Consider the following 16,139-nt stretch of genomic DNA (forward strand, 5'->3'; position numbering starts at 1 on the left):
TGCTGGGAAGGCAGAGTGACGAGGGGAGCTTGAGCTGATTCGCCAGTGAATGATCTGTCATACCGGTGATAGTTAGCAAGTAGCGACAGCATGCATGACCAATCATGTGTCATAGTTGACATTCAACTTCGTTAGTACCTCTAAGAGTTCTGCCAAGACCACGGTTACATGAGTTACCACGGCCACGAGAGGGTGCACATTGACGGTTGTCATGTGAAGCAATATTAAGAGCGTGAGATCCCAAGTAGAGATTGCTAAGTTCATTCAATTGTTCAAGTCCAGACTCAACCTCAGTAAAGCAGCTTGTAATTCCACCCAGTTGAGATCATCTTTCTCGAGCCGATGACACGCGATGGGGCTGGTGAGATCATTAGGTGTAAGTTGTCTGAGATGGATTTCATCTTTGCAAAGTAGTCATTCATGGTCATCGAGCTCTTGCAAGTCCGTTGAAGGTCTTTCCGCAGGAGAGTAACACATGCTCGAGTGTGAAAACCTATGAGTTCATCAGTTGCTTGCTGGAGTTCAGCAGATAAGGAACAATGAACGAGCTGAGCTGCAACTTCAAGTGTCAACATTGTGAACAACCGGCCAAGGAGCAACTGGTCGATGGAGATCTGATCATTGAACGCAGGATTGTGACTGACTGTGTCACCTTCAGGGCATTTAGAGGTGCTGTTGATAAAACTTTCCAATCAGTGTCCTCAAATGATCGGGAGGACAGTGCATTGCCACAGTAAGTAATTAATTTTGTCTATCCAACTTGACAGACGAAGATTAGGAATTGGATGTGGCAAGGGAGGTCACTTTCTGGATGGTAGAACCAAAAGGAAGAGAAGAGTTTTGAGTCGTGGAGGAGCAAGAGGAAGTGTGTGTTTGGATACGCTTATGTGCTTGTTTGGATTGCCTCGTTAATCGATTCTTGAGATAAAAAATAGATTAATATAAAAAGTTAGCCAAACAGTTAAAAATGGTCAAAAATCAATTATGAGTCAGGATGCACATTTTTCCGTAAGCTCTCTCTATTAGCTTTCGCAGAAAGTTTATGAAAAAGTGTTGGTAAAAATTATAAAGAAAGGTCAAAAAAAATTATAAAAAAAACACATAATTTAATAAAAATAAAATTAAACTCTCTTCTTTTTTTTTTTAATAAAATTTAAACTTTGTATATTCAAAAAATCAATATTTAGTATTTAAAAATTAAATTATATAGTTAAAAATTAATTCTGATTAAATTATCCAAACATCTTCAATTCTGTTAAAATTAATTTTAAAAAAACAGTATCCAAACGGATTGTGTTATAACATAATCAATTATGATTAAAATCTACCATTTAATCAATTATTTTTATAATTTATTATATCCAATTGAAATCCAAACAAACCCTATATCGATTTTTTTACTCAAAAAATTGATTTTCTGAGTTGGTATCCAAACACCTGAAAACCCATTTAATCGCATTTTTTGGTTAAAATCAATTGTTTTCAAAAGCTGGCAATGGAAAGTTGATCAAAAAGTATTGACAAAAATAATAAAGAATGATTCAAAAAAAATTATAAACAAGGCACAAAATTTAATAAAAATAAAACTAAGCTCTTTTTTTAGTAAAATTTAAACTTTGAATCTTTAAAAAATTGTTAATATAAGTTTCTGTTAATTATCACCATCTACTTAGCACTTGTTATAAAACTAATTCAAATAAAATATTAATTAGTAGAGAAAAATTAATTTATATATTATCATATTCATTAGTTATTATAAAATTAATTTTTGGTATTTAAAAATTAAATCTTTCTCTTTTTTTAAATTTATTTGAACTAAGATATATTGAGTTATTTATTTAAGTAAATTAAATTATTAATATTAATATAATTTAAATTTTTATAATTAATTAGATATGTAATTTAAATAATATATTTTACTTCTTAAATAAAATATAACAACTTTAATAATATTATATACAAATTTATCAATAACTTAATTTTAAAAAATAATATCTTTTATGGTAATTTATACAACTAAAATTGATTTTAAATAGATTATTCAAATATTTTCAATTCTGTTAAAATTAATTTTTAAAAAATAATATCCAAACAGATTATATTATAACATAATCAATTATAATTAAAATTTATTATTTAATTAATTATTTTTATAATTTATTATACCGAACTAAAATTTAAACCGGTACAAAACTCATGGCGGATTGTGAACATGCAAATCTCACAATCTTACGGAGTCGTGGATCTCATTACTCGTGGGCTTGGACCGAGGAGAGTGATGAGTGTAATATGCTAACAGTCCAATCACCATCATTTTTGTCCAATATTACTTTAATAATTGGAATATACTTTTTTTGATTTTGTATATAAGGTGTTTTGCAAACACCAAAAAAAAATTCCTTATTATGAAGTGTTGAATAAAAAAATTGAAATAATATTCCCATCATTTTACTCTTATTTGAAAAAGCATTGCACTGGTAACTGAATGACGTATCATTTTCTTTTCTTTTTTAACAATGGTTTAATTACAAAATTGGGATAAAAGCTGTAATAAAAAATAATAATTTTTTAAAGCACGTGAAAGATATTATATGCATTTTATAAATAGGAGGCAAGGGAATGGCAAATAATGGATATGGAAAATTAGTATAATTAAATCGACAAGGGCAGTTTCAAAGATTAGTCATAAATATTTTATTAAATTTAGTGAAGGAACTTGTATTAAGAATGATATGTTGGTGGTGCCTATGTGAATAAGATCAAATCGGAGTAGTAAATTAATGACAAACAAAATCCTTTATAATTTTTTTGTTAAAAAAGAAAAGGTTGAGATGAGTTGGATACCAGGATCTTATTAACAAATTAAGAACTAATGTTCTAATTGCCTAACAAACGGATGTAATTTATAATTGATGTTAGTAAATTATAAGATTTATTAATAATTTACAATTGATGTTAGTAAATTAACAAGTAAAGTTAACAATTTAACAACTAATGTTGCTGTTTATAATTGAACAACTAATGTCAAGTCTCATATAATTATTGACATATCAACTCATGTAATTTGCAATTTATATTAATAAATTAATAAGTGAAGTAAGAAAATTAACAATTAATGATTTTGTATAACAAATGAAGAATATTTTAGCCTTTTCACTATTAAAATTATTTTAATTTTTTCTCCCATGGACTGAATTAAAGTTTTAAAATTTTTTTGGACCTACCAATAATTAAGTTCCTTCCATGGTTCTTAACTAAAATTCTTCCTTGAGACTTTCTATGATATTTTGTGGAGGGAGTTAAAATTCCTATTTGTATTTACCAAAAAAAAAAAGATCATATTTGTTGTTATCTTGGACCCAAAATTATATGTAAGTAAGAATTAATGTTCTTGGGATTGTTGAATCTTGAAAATGGAAATGCCATTGTATTTTTTTAATAAAAAAGAGATAAGATTAATCAAAAAAATTCCAGGACAAGTTCAGAAAATGCATGCCGGCATTTCTTCATATCATTCATCATCTTTCTGAGGCGGTGGTTAGTGAGGGAGCACGACGTTAGCTAATGGGGGCATAAGTATCTAAAATATAAAAATAATAAAAAATAATTTAATATATATAATAAATATTTAGTTTTATAAAATAATATTAAAAAAGAAAAATTAAAATGGTACTTTTATAAAAATAATCAAAATTTGAATATAATGCATTCAAAATTTAAAATCTATTGAGTTTAAATGAAATATGAAAGACCTAAATTTGAATATAATGCAGGGAGAATCGCACTAAAGGTCTTGGAAAGATAGATTATTGGACTTTGGGTTTGAAAAATTTTGATATTGCACTATAGGCTCGAGGGCCTTTGTTGCAATTTTTTTAAGACCAAAAGTATGGTTTTGTTCTTATGATTTGAAAACACAATTTGCACGACAATGTACAACACAATCTCCATTATGTACAACATAATATTCATATATTTTTAACTGAAAGTCATACATATCCAGTTTATAAGTAGGCTTAACACAATATCCATTATGTAAAGCACAATGTTCATATATTTTCAATTGAAAGTACATGTGTTTTTAATTTATCAGTAAGTTAGGCTTAACAAAATGTACAAATTATATAGACAATGTACAACATAATATCTACTATACACAGTATAATATTCATATATTCTCAATTGAAAATTCATGCATGTCCAGTTTACCAGTAGGCTATGATTAACAAAATATACAAGTTAGATAGACAATGTACAAAACAATATCTACTTTTTTCAACACAATCTTTATGTATTCTTAACTAAAAGTCCCTACGTGTTCAGTTTATCAATCGTACATGCCTGTCCAGTTTATTAGTTGGCTAGGCTTAACAAAAAATTTCTCAATTTTATGAACAGAAAGTCTATATGTAACATGACAAGATTCGTTTATTAACAACATAATGACCATCTATTTCACATGGTTTGTGTGATTAAGCTGAATATTTAAAAAAGTTTTTTAAGTTTATGAATAACAGAAAGTCTGTATATAATATGAAAGTATCCATTTATTAGTAACACAATTGCCATCTATTTCATATGGCCCATATTGTTAAGTTAAACAATTGCAAAATTTTTCCAAGTTTATGAGCAACAAAATGTCCGTATATAACATGACGATGTCCATTTATTAACAACATAATATCCATCTATTTCGCACGGTTTGTGTGATTAAGCTAAACATTTTAAAAAGTTTTTCAAGTTTATAAACAATAGAAAGTTTGTAATAAACATGAAAGTATTCATTTGTTAACAACATAATGTCCATTTGTCTCACTTTATCCATGTTATTAAGTTGAACATTTATAAAAGTTTCTCAGGTTTATAAACAATAGAAAGTTTGTATATAACATGACAAGATTCATTTATTAATAATATAATGTCCATATATTTTACATGATCTGTCTGGTTAAGTTGAAGATTTTTAAATAATATGACAAGTTCCACAAATTAAATTTACAAGGTCCTTTTGTACGGCACACATGAACATTTGCACAAGGTCCTCATATATTAACAATATGTTTTCATTGAATTTTTAAGAACAAATACATCATATCTAAATAATTTACAACTAAATTCACAAATGAATATTCAATATTAATAAGGTAATGTTCATGTTTTCATAATGCATAATCCAATCGTTTGACTATCAGAAGTTAAAATTTTAAGAAATGCTACTACACAGTGAGATGTAGAAGCCATTCTCCCTATAATCTAATTCATTGAATGCTATAATTAACTAATTTACAACAGAACATTCATAAATAATATCAAAAAGTCCATATGTTTACAACATAAGGTCTGTCTATATGATACATATAAACTTCTGCACAAGTTAATTGCAAAGTTTGTACAATGTAAACTCCGTAAATAACAACATAAATTTTATAAATAACATATACACTAGAACATGTATATTTGTTGCAAAAAAATCTATATAAAAAACAATAAAAAGTCCATAAATAATAACTTATAACTTTTTTTCATTAAATGAACATGAACATGAACATGTGCATTATGACTGGATAAAACTGATATGGCTTAAGCTCTCTCTTTGTCCTCTTTTGACAAAATAAAATTGTTCAGAAGCGGTGATGGGTTTGTAATATGAAATAATTGCATATTAGTTTCTAAGCCAAAATCAACGCACCACTTAATCCATTCTTTCCAAACTATAGTAGATTGTTCCAAGAAGTTAGTTGGTGTGAGAGGGATGTAGTTAGCCAAACACTTGATCGTCCTCTCTATAGCTATCTGGATAAAAGTGGATTGCCCACTCATACTTGTTGAGCGAAAATGCTTCAAATGTAAGCTTGAGAAGGAAGAGAAAGAATGAAGAGGGAGGAAAAAGAAGAGAAGGAATAGAGAAGCATAATGGGGAGGAAGATGAATTTGGTTATTGCATCGATATTGGAAGAGGAAGAGAGAGAAGGAAGAGGGAGGAAGAAGAAGGTTGTTGTTCAGTAGCTTGTAATGGAAGGGATAAATTAGTCATTTCACTGAAAAACATAATTATAAATTAGGCCTTTGGGCTGTCAGAATAATTTAAAATTTTATTAGGCCTTATTTACAAATTTCTTACATCTGAAGATCCTAGATGTGATTCCCCTTATAATGTATTCAAACCCACAGCATGACTAGCTAAAAGATAAAATGACAAAAACTTGCCTCTTTATTTATAAATTTTCAAGACACACAGGTATTCCTGTAATCCTATACGACAACAATTTAGCACAATAAATTATATCTTTATACGGATATTAATCAGCATGCATCAATCCTAGTTATTAGATTGATCGATTCAGCACAATTGGTGAAGATTCTCATTCTCTGGAGGCCTATGTGAGTGCATTGTTTAAGTCCTTGAATGATCCCAATAATTTTAGTAAAGTCATTGGATTTTGACATCTCCTACCTACTCTTAATTCTTATGCTTCTTTCAGTTCACAATGTAGAGCTTTCTCTAAAAGTTTCATTTGACCTAAAATATAAAAATAGTAGGGAAGTTATATATATATATATATATATATAATTATACTCTTATTATATTCCATTTAAATAATTAACGAGAATATTTTGAATAGGTTAAATATTACATTTATTTCACTTAAGAATACAATTGAAAAAATATGAAAAATTTTAAAACATTTGTGAACACTGTATTTTATTTGAGTATTTAATAAATTCAATCAAAAAAATATAAAAATATAATTTAATCTTTTTTAGGATTATATTTTCAAAATAAAATTTTTTTTAATTAATAGGGTTTAATTTTAGATAATTTTTTGTTGGTTAGGAATTTAGTTCTTTTAGTTCAAAAGAAAAAAAAAAAAAAATATAAAAATACAAAAATAAAATTTAATCCTTTTTAGGATTATATTTTCAAAAAATATTTATTTAATTCAAAATCAGATTTTTAAGTCCCTTAATCCAATTTTTAAAATTAATAAACATAATTTAAAAAAAAGTTATTAAAAATTAAAATATATAAACTAAGTTCAGTCCTTCATTCGTGTGTCATGCACGTTACAGCACAAAGAAAAGAAACAGAAGAAGCACACACAATCACGAAATGCCAAAAAGAAAAAAAAAAAAAAATCAGACTTGCGAACACGCGAACAGCAACCAGAGTCACGGAGAGCAAAAAGGCAAAAATAGATACAGAGAAAAGAGAGAGCAGACTCAGCCATATGCAAAGCAAAACACAGAAGAAAAGTAGACGAAAACACAGAGAAAGGCAACAAAAAAGCTTTACTTTATAGAGGAAACACATGCACGTTGTAGAAGGAAAGAAAAATAGAGCAGACACAAACACTGGACATGCACATATGAATAAAAACAGAGCATAAAAAGAAAAGGAGGAAGATCTGAAAAGGGGAGGAAAGGGACGAGAGAAAACTAGAAAAGGAGAGGACCTGATTTTTGGCTTTTAAAGGCCAGAACGAAAGAAAGAAAAGGGGTTGGAGCCGAGAGAGAGCACAGACGAGAACAAAAACAGAGTACAAAAGAAGCAAGAGAGAGACGGAGAGGAGGAGAGGAGACCGAGAGAACTGGAGGGAGTCTAAAAGGGGAAGAACGGATGAGAAAGGGTGGAGATGGAGAGTGAGTAACGAGAAGGGGATCGAGAGTGAGAGAGCACCAAAAATAAAGAGAAGAGAAACTAAAAAAATAGAGTAGTGAGAGCAAGAGAGAAAACTGGATGAAAACAAGGGAGCAAAAAAAAATGCAGCAGTGAGAGCAAGGACGAAACAAGAGAGCAGAGGCACAAATGCAATAGTGAGAGCGAGAGAGAAAATAGACAGCGAAGTGGGAAAAGACACAAGAAAATTAGAATTAGCAAGAGAGAGAACAAGCAACATAAAAAAAAAAAAAGAGACCAAGAGAAGAGAAACTAGAGACGGAGAACAAGAGAAAGAAGGAGAAGAATGATGGACCTCATGGCACGGATGATATAGCATTAATGGCAACAAAACTTGAGGATGGTAATTATAAGCATGGTGACATGAAAGGAGCCCAATACTTCCAATCCAACGTACCTAAAGACCCATTACAATATATTGGAGGTCCAATGACAAGAACCCGAACTAAAGCCATGAAGCAAGCCTTATTCAGTCTTGTACAAGAAGTTCAAGAGCTTAGAGAGCATTAGGGCACTCCTCTCAAGCCCAAAGGAGAGCATCTATACGTGTATAATGTACTTAAGATCCAAACTCATAAAGAGTCAAGGCCAAGAGATGCAGACCTTAGCCCAATGCAAGGAAGACTACAAGTTGAACCTCTTGCAAGCAAGGAGGCATGAAACCCTAGTGAAAAAGTCAAGGGTGACGTGATTTAAATTCTTTATGATCCCTTGATTGTCTCCTAAATTATTTCCTATTTTAATGGTCTTTTGATTTGATTTCCTATTTTGACTCTCGTCAAAGGTTAGAATTAATTATAGTATTAATTTTTAAATTTTATAATCCCATAATTTTAGGATCACATCTCCTAAATTATGTGGCTGAATATTTTATCATTATTTTATATTATTTCTCTTTTTGGTGTTAGGAAATTAGGGTTTTAGTTTTAGAAAATATTCTTTTATATAAGCCTATATAAGTTAGGCATGCTCCCTCTTGTAAAAAAATAAAAGTTGAATAAAATTATTCATTTTTAGAGTTTATAACTTTTGTGAGCCTTAGTGCTTTATGGTGGCATCCCGTGTGAGAAACAGACGTAATCAAGAGCGTGATCAACTCTTGTGATGTCTTAGAAGGTTGAGATTCCTAGAGGTAGGTGCTCTAAAGGATCTTTTCCTTGATCATTATCCTATTGTTTACTTCATATCTTTCTTTATTTTCATCATAAATTTTGTTCCTTTCTTTTTGTTCTTGTATTTTTATTGTGTTTTAGGGTTCTGTCCCTAAACTAGCACGATTCTGCTTCCGCGTCCCCTATCAGATTGGCATCAGAGCTTTGGTTGCTAGTTTTGGTTCAAATTCTTGTCCTTTTTTTATCTTGAGTTATTTCTTTTTGTGATCATCTCTTATCTACCCCATCTACTTCTATCTTTTGGTTTTTTTTTTCTTCATCTTTATGACTTTTTCATCTTATCTGAGTTTTCATTTTATTAGCCTTCTAAAAAAAGAAAAAAAAACCTAGAAAGTCATGGAAAAAAGGGCAAAAAAAAAGTGTTAGTGTGTTGAAAAAAAAGAGGAAAAAAATCTGAAAATTCAAAAAAATTATAAAAAAAAATATTGCTGTGAGTTATGACTATAAAAAAAGGCTATTCTTGAACTCTAAGTTACCAAGAGGTTGGCTAAAGAGAAAAGTCAACTTAGGTAATAAGAAAGTCTTGTACGTTGATCACTTTCTTATTTTTAAATTTTTTGGTAGCACTTTTCAAATTCTCTATTCTTTTATTTGCTATTAGTGCTACTCTCTTATTTTATTTAGTTTTCTATTTTTATCTTTGAGTATTTGACTCTTTGACTTTTATTTATTTCTTTCTTATTTTTGTTGTCACGAGTGGTTTTTCCTTTAGCAAGCTTAATTTTATTTGAAAATTTTGCTTTCCTATTTGTTTCAATATTGCAAAAAAAAAAAAATCCTCTTTTTATCTTGTGCTTGTTTTCTAATTTTCTTAATTTAAAAGATATTCACTTGATTGTTTCTTAGTTTCTTAATTTGTGTTTGGTTTCATCATTAGATTCTATCCATAAGCTTAGTGAGTGGTAAAAGGCAAGTGTGTTTTTCATCATCAAAAAAAACCATGAATTTTTTTTTTGTGAAACACGAGTGACTTTATTTATCTTGAGAGTAAACACGTGAGTTTGTGTGTGTGAGAACCCATTTTTATCTTATATGATTTTTAGTGCTTCTGTGAACATGAGTAACAAGGATGAATCCCCTAATGTTGATATGAACTCTGTTTTAAAACTTATCAAAACACAGTTGCAGCATTTTCACTTGGAACTTGATCATAGGTTCCATAAAGAGGATAAAGATGAGCCGGAGACTTTCTCTTCTAAAGGAAAAAAGCGTGAGACCCCCAGTGATGATGAAGAGTATGAAGAGCCCCCTTCTCCTAAGGGAAAGAAATCCTCAAAGCGTGATATTGACTTACCGGATCAAAAAGTAAAGTATCCTTCATTCAAGGGTAGCAACAATCCAGAAAAATACCTCAATTGAGAACTAAAGATGGGCCAAATCTTTGTGACTCTTGATTTGTCTGAGTCAAGGAAGGTAAAAACTACTTCTTTAAATTTCACTGACTATGCTGTTTATTGGTGGCAAGATTTGTAGTACAAAAGAAGCTAACTTGGGAAAAAGCCCATTAAAATATGGGAGAAGCTTAAAAGGTACTTGAGAAAGGCTTATATTCCCAGCTACTACTACACAGAGCTGAATTGAAAATTGAGAATGTTTTCTCAAGGATCTATGATAGTAGAGGAGTATGTGCACAAGTTGAATATCTTGAAGTTTCGTGCAAACATTCAAGAAAATGAACGTGAAGCAATGTCAAGTATTATGGATGGCTTGAGGCCAGAGTTGAGAGATAAGCTTGACTTGTATACTTTTATGGACAAGGAAGAGCTCATACACAAGGCTATAAAGTTGGAGTAGAGAAATAAGAATAAACGTTCCAAGTCCTCTTGGAAAGACTCCAAGACAACTTCCAAATGGAAGGATTCTAAAGCCAAAGATATATCCCAGGCTAAGGAAGAAATAAAGACCAAGTATGAGGGTAAAACTTCTAACCCTAAACCTTCTTCTTATTCATCTAACACTTCTCCTATTAAGTGTTTCAAATGTCATGGTGTGAGCCACATGGTGAGAGATTGTAGCAATAAAAGAGTTATGATCTTGAGAGATGATGGTGGCTATGATAGTGTGCACGAAAGTGATAAAGATGATGCTGATAATGTTGATGATGATTCTACCTCCCATAAATTAAATGATGAGCTTGAATGCAATGATGTAGTTGACTATATCTTGGTGGCAAGAAGAGCTTTTAATATTCAACCAAAGGAGGATGATGAACATGAGCAACGTGAGCATATTTTTCACACTAGATGCTTCATCAAAGAAAAAGTGTGTAGCATGGTAATTGATGGTGGTAGTTACACTAACATAGCTAACACTTTACTTGTAGATAAATTATCTCTACCTTTAATTCCACACCCTAAGCCCTACAAATTGTAATGGTTGAATGATTGTGCTGAAATTAGGGTTTCTAAGCAAGTGTTAATTAATTTTTCTATTAGGGTTTATACTTGTGATGTATTATGTGATGTAGCCCCTATGCTTGCTGGACACTTATTATTAGGTAAGCCTTAGCAGTTTGATAGTAAGGCTACTCATAATGGTTTTTAAAGGCAAGACTGTTGTATTAAATTCTCTTAGGCCCATCCAAGCCTATGAAGATCAACTAAAGATTACTCAAGATTACAAGTAAAGGAGAGATCTCCTTGATTGTGACATGAGTGAGAGAAAAAAGAAAGAGAGTATTACTTTACTTGAAAATCAATCAAAAGAGAGGAAAAAGAGTGGTGAGAAGGTAAGAAAAGAGAAAAATAGAATGGTGGGAGTGAAGGAAAATAGTAAAAAGAAAATATTATTGTGTGGGAAAAGTGAGATTCAAGAGGCTTTGATGAGTGAGCAAGCTCTTATTGTAATTCTCAAGAATATTTATTTTTCTACCGACACTCTTGACCCCACTTTGCCTTCTAGTGTTGTCTCTTTGTTGCAGGATTATGGAGATCTATTCCCTGATAAAATTCCTGATAGACTTCCTCCCTTAAGAGGAATTGAGCATAGGATAGATTTCTTGCCCGGAGCTGCTATTCCAAATAAGCCTGGTTATAGGGCTAACCCTGAAGAGACTAAGGAGATCCAGTGCCAAGTAGAGGAATTGATGATGAAAAGCTTTATGCATGAGAGCCTTAGCCCTTGTGCTGTCCCTGTTATCTTGGTGCCAAAAAAAGACAAATCTTGGAGGATGTGCGTTGATTGTAGAGCAATCAACAAAATCACTGTAAAGTAACGTTACCCTATCCCTAGACTTGATGATATGCTTGATGAATTGCATGGTGCTTCTATCTTCTCTAAAATTGATCTTAGAAGTGGTTATCATCAAATTCGAATAAAAGAGGGTGATGAATGGAAAATTGCCTTTAAAACTAAATTTGGATTATATGAATGGTTAGTTATGCCTTTTGGTTTGACCAATGCTCCTAGTACTTTTATGGCATTAATGAATCATGTTTTTAGAAAGTTTATAGGCAAGTTTGTTGTGGTTTACTTTGATGATATTCTGATTTATAGTAAATCTTTGACTGATCATATGAATCATCTTAAAAATGTGTTTGACACCTTGAGGGAATATAAGCTATATACTAATTTTCAAAAGTGTTTCTTTTGCATAGACTCTTTTATCTTTTTGGGATTTGTTATTGGATCACAAGGAATTCATGTAGATGAGGAGAAAGTTAAGGCTATTCGTGAATAGCCAACCCCTAAGAATGCAAGTGAAGTGAGAAGTTTCCATGGCTTAGCAAGCTTCTATAGGAGATTTGTTAGGGATTTCTTTAACATTGCTACCCCTCTTAATGAACTTGTTAAGAAGAATGTAACCTTCAAATGGGATGAGACACAAGAAAGGGCTTTCCAAACCCTAAAGGATAAATTGACTATGCCACTTTACTTGTTTTGCCTAATTTCTCTAAAGCATTTGAAATTCAATGTGATGCTGCTAGTATTGGTATAGGTGTTATTTTAATGCAGGATTCTAAGCCCATAGCTTACTTTAGTGAAAAGCTTTATGACGTAGCTTTGAATTATTCCACATATGACAAAGAGCTTTATGCTCTAAAGAGGGCCTTAGAAATATGGCAACATTATTTGTGGCCCAAGAAATTCATCATTCATTCCGATCATGAAAGTTTAAAGTTTCTCAAGTCTCAAGGTAAGTTGAACAAGAGACATGCTCGCTGAATGGAATTTATTAAAACCTTTCCTTATATGATTAAGCATAAGCAAGGTAAAGAAAATATCATTGTTGATGCCTTATCTCGAAGGTATACATTACTTTCCTATTTGCATGCTCAATTACTTGGCTTTGAGATTCTAAAAGATCTTTATAAAACTAATTCTAATTTTAAAAATATTTAGAAATCTTGTGAAAATCATGGATCTAGTGATTTCTTTAGATTTGATGGATTTCTTTTTAAGAAAAATAAATTATACATTCCTATTTGTTCTATATGTGAGTTGCTTATTAAGGAAGCACATAGTGGTGGTTTGATGGGACACTTTGGTATAGAGAAAATTTTGGCTATTTTGTCTGATCATTTCTTTTGGCCTCACATGCGGAAAGATGTCTTATCTATTTGTGATAATTGCATTAAATGTAAACAGGAAAAATCTAAGGTCCAACCTCATGGACTTTACTCTCCTTTACCTGTCCCCTCTCACCATTGGGAACATATCTCTATGGATTTTGTAATTAGATTGCCTAAATCTTCTGCAAGCAAAGATTCCATATTTATTGTTGTTGACAGGTTCTTTAAGATGGCACACTTTACTTTTTGTGCTAAGACTAATGATGCTGTTAATATTACTGACTTATTCTTTAAAGAGATTGTTTGTCTGCATGGTTTACCTAAGACTATTGTGAGTAACAGGGATGTGAAGTTTCTTAATCACTTCTGGCATTCCCTATGGCATAAATTAGGGACTAAATTACTTTTTTCCACTACTGCCCATCCACAAACTGATGATCAAACTGAGGTAGTTAAAAGAACTATGACTACACTATTAAGAGCAATAATTCAAAAGAATTTGAAGAATTTGGTGAATTGTTTACCTCATATTGAATTTGCTTACAACAGGGCTGTTCATTCTTTTACTTTTTATTCTTCCTTTGAAATTGTTTATGGTTTCAATCCATTATCTCCTATTGATATTTTACCTTTGCCTTTCTCTGTGCATGCCAACACTGATGGTAAGAAAAAAGTTGAGTTTGTGCAGGACTTACAAGCTAAGGTTAAAGCAAACATAGAGCGAAAGAATGAGCAATATGCCAAGCAAGCTAATAAAGGTAAGAGACGTGTGATCTTTGAGCCTGGAGATTGGGTTTGGTTACATTTAAGAAAAGAGAGATTTCCTAATCAAAGGAAGTCCAAACTTCAAGCTCGAGGAGATGGACCTTTTTAAGTTTTGGAAAGAATTAATGCTAATACTTACAAGATTGATTTGCCTAGCTCTTATGGTAATGTTAGTGCCATATTTAATGTTTCTTATCTATCTTTATATGATTCTGCAGATTCGAGGACAAATCCTTTCCAACTGGGAGGGAATGATGGACCCCATGGCACGGATGACATAGCATTAATGGCAACGAAGCTTAAGGATGGTAATTATAAGCATGGTAACATGGAAGGAGCCCAATACTTTCAATCCAACGTACCTAAAGACCCATTACAACATATTGGAGGTCCAATGACAAGAACCCAAACTAAAGCCATGAAGCAAGCATTATTCAGTCTTATGCAAAAAGTTTAAGAGCTTAGAGAGCATTGGGGCACTCCTCTCAAGCCCAAAGGAAAGCATCTATACGTGTATAATGTACTTAAAATCCAAACTCATAAAGAGTCAAGACCAAGAGATACAGACCTTAGCCTAATGCAAGAAAGACTACAAGTTGAGCCTCTTGCAAGCAAGGAGGCATGAAACCCTAGTAAAGAAGTCAAGGGTGGCATGATTTAAATCCTTTATAATCCCTTGATTGTCTCCTAAATTATTTCTTATTTTAATGGTCCTTTGATTTGATTTCCTATTTTAAGTCTCGTCAAAGGTTAGAATTAATTATAGTATTAATTTCTAAATTTTATAATCCCATAATTTTAGGATCACATCTCCTAAATTATGTGGCTGAATATTTTATCATTATTTTTATTATTTCTCCTTTTGGTGTTAGGAAATTAGGGTTTTAATTTTAAAAAATATTCTTTTATATGAGCCTATATAAATTAGGCATGCTCCCTCTTGTAAAAAAATAGAAGTTGAATGAAATTATTTATTTTTAGAGTTTATAACTCTTGTGAGCCTTAGTGCTTTGTGGTGGTATCCCGTGTGAGAAACAGATGTGATCAAGAGCGTGATCAACTTTTATGATGTCTTAGAAGGTTGAGGTTTCTAGAGGCAGGTGCTCTAGAGGATCTTCTCCTTGATCATCATCCTATTGTTTACTTCATATCTTTCTTTATTTTCGTCATAAATTTCATCCCTTTCTTTTTGTTCTTGTATTTTTATTGTGTTTCAGGGTTCTATCCCTAAACTAGCACGATTCTACTTCCGCGTCCCCTATCAAAGAAGCTCGAGAAAGAAAATGGAGATGGGGCAGAAGGTGGAAGCAAAAAGAGAGAGACCAAATAAGGAAGGGGAGGACTAAGAGTTTGAGAAAAGGAAAAAAAAATAGAGCGAGAGAAAGAAAGGAGATCGAGAGTGGGAGAGCAGCAACAGCTGGAAGAGGAATAAAAAAAAGGGAGAAGATGGTTCAGCTTAAGGGACACAGGCGAGGCATGCATGGGCTGTCATTCATTTAACAATTTACAAAAAACAGATGCTGCAATCTTTTATGGGAGAAAAATGGTGCATGCAGCAACATCTTTAGCTTGCTATGGCAATCGAGGTTTACATACTCACTTCTTTAGTTTTCCCAATCTCTGATGGTGGACAAGAGGGGAATGGTGATTCCGCTAGGGATGGAACTGATACTAGGTTCGTCGTGATAGGATTGTTGGCTTCATTCCTTATTTTAATTGGTTGGTAATCTGCATTTCCTATTCTTTCATCTTTTTTAGGAATATAAAATTTGATCATTAAAATTTTAGCTCTTGACCCTCGAATTGTCATATTTATATTTAATTACTGAGTGAGATTGGTATATGATTTGGTCGGCTTAAATCTCTTGGGTGCTTATGAGTTATGATGAGTTTTAGATGGTTGGGTGTCTCTTTGATCTTACTATTCTTACCTATCATAATATGTAATTAGTACGATAGTTGATTTTTTTTTCCATATAGTTCAAGTGAGGTTCTATTTGTTATTCCAATTAG

General features: G+C 31.7%; 1 pseudogene; it reads left to right on the forward strand.

Annotated features, from left to right (window-relative positions):
• Positions 1–539: 539 nt before the first annotated feature.
• On the forward strand, positions 540–15,853 carry LOC129302753 (uncharacterized; annotated as a pseudogene).
• The last annotated feature ends 286 nt before the right edge of the window (positions 15,854–16,139 follow it).

The sequence above is a fragment of the Prosopis cineraria genome, unplaced genomic scaffold (genome assembly GCF_029017545.1).
Source record: "Prosopis cineraria cultivar Desert tree isolate PC_DT_omini unplaced genomic scaffold, ASM2901754v1 PC2, whole genome shotgun sequence".
Lineage (NCBI taxonomy): Eukaryota > Viridiplantae > Streptophyta > Magnoliopsida > Fabales > Fabaceae > Prosopis > Prosopis cineraria.